The sequence below is a fragment of the Geospiza fortis genome, unplaced genomic scaffold (genome assembly GCF_000277835.1).
Source record: "Geospiza fortis unplaced genomic scaffold, GeoFor_1.0 scaffold603, whole genome shotgun sequence".
NCBI classification, from domain to species: Eukaryota; Metazoa; Chordata; class Aves; order Passeriformes; family Thraupidae; genus Geospiza; species Geospiza fortis.
In genome coordinates this window covers 571,155-572,935 of record NW_005054460.1, presented here as the reverse complement: position 1 = coordinate 572,935, position 1,781 = coordinate 571,155, and the positions used below count along the sequence as shown (strand labels likewise).

Here is a 1,781-nt window from a genome sequence, read left to right as displayed (position 1 = left end):
CTGAACTGAACTGAGAAGAAATATTGAAACTATTGTGAGCATATTTCTTCAAATCAACTGAAGATCCCTAGCAACATTTTTGTTAAAAGTCTCATCTAGCACCTTTACAGAAATAGCTGCTGAGTTGGGACTGAAAATACTCCTTACTTTTCTCAGATTAAATTGGCCTGCTGACAGCCTAATCTGTTTCATTGTATTGTTGGGGGTGGGAGGGGGGGAGGTTGTTGGGTGATTTTGTCATCTTTGAGGGCATGCTAACTTTTCTGGAAATATTTTCCCCACCTGCCAAGTGATAGGATTTTCACAGAGGAATAGCTGTAGCTGAACTGCTTAGTACTCTGATCTTTAGGTCTCACTTTATACACAGGGAAGAAGTTCCAACCCAATCACCTGGATGTATTTCAGTGAGCAAGAATTGCACTGCACACCTAAGGTAGTTAAGTCTGCATGGGTTTTCTGCTGGAGCTTAAAGAGCTCTGTCTTGTTTTTAATTTATACAAGGAATGCTTGTCTAGTTACTGTTCACAGCTCATCGTGCTTGGGTGCCTATGAAAGGGCACAAATAAAAAGAAAAACAAAGATGTGAACTTTTAGATGGTTTTCCCCGGTGTGAAGTTAGTCCTAGGATATATCAAATGCCATTGACAGGGTGTTTACTGGTGTATATCCCATCAACACTGCCTGTTTGAGCTGTATTTGCAGTGCTCCAGCCATTTTCAAAGGCAACCAGCAAAAATATGATGAGGAATCCCATACAGTGAATGGGGAAAATGGGATTTTTCTGTCATCCTTTTGTTTGAGCAACAACAGTGACATCAACTCTCCTTGGTTAACAGTGAACCATCATTCACATGGAATACCTGTGCTTTCAGCCAAAGGGAAAAAGGAAAGGAAGATAAATTGGTGACTAGCAGAGAGATGAAGTGTGGATTGTATTTGCAAGCACAAATTGTAGCTACTGATGATTAAATTCAAGGAATCATAAAAACAATATTTGCCATAATGAGCCTGGAATGCAATTATTTTTCTTTTAAAGAGACCTCATGATGCATTTTCTTTTAATTACCACATGAATGTTCAGGGATTTTCAATAATTGCCATTTCTTTGCCAAATATTTCAGATACAATCTGTCATTATCACAATTTTTTTAAAAAAGTTGTAGGCTTTTGAATTTCATATCAGATTCAGATTTACTTCTTTACTCGTGGCCATTTTACTAAAAAATACATCGGCTGTAATATGAAAGTCCAATATTTACATTAGTCTCAAAGACAGAAAATTGCTTTGAATTGAAATTCATGTACTCCTGCGTTTCGTACTACACATAATTTCTCCTGCTTGCTTGAGTATGACAATATCCCACAGGGTCACATTCCTGTGATTAAATGTTTTTCTAACATTTGTTATTTTCTAAAAGACTCAACTTCTAGTTTCATACATTGACAGGAATTAATTGATTCTTAGAAATGTTTCTAAATAAAAGAAGACTTATAAGCCATGATAGAAAAGGAAACTTTTTCTTATCCTTGACTATAATGTATCCATGAATTTAGTTTCCCAGGGTTTGTGTCATCATAGATACATAGGCACTTGAGATATGCATTTTATTTACAGTTTGGAAAGAAGAGCTACTTTCTTACTAATCAATGCCTATGGGTATTCATCAAATACTCTAAATTCAAGTAAATTAAAATATAGAGTGCAGCCAGCAGGTCAAGAGAAGTGATGGATTTCCTTTTTTTGGGACTGCTATTCTGTGTCCAGTGCCCAGTTCTGAGCT

At 36.4% G+C, this 1,781-nt stretch overlaps 1 protein-coding gene across 1 annotated transcript in view; it reads right to left on the bottom strand.

Moving 5' to 3' along the window:
- TINAG (tubulointerstitial nephritis antigen) overlaps window positions 1–1,781 on the bottom strand; it is a 38,534-nt gene that overhangs the window by 1,972 nt on the left and 34,781 nt on the right. The gene's annotated exons all lie outside the window — the stretch shown is intronic.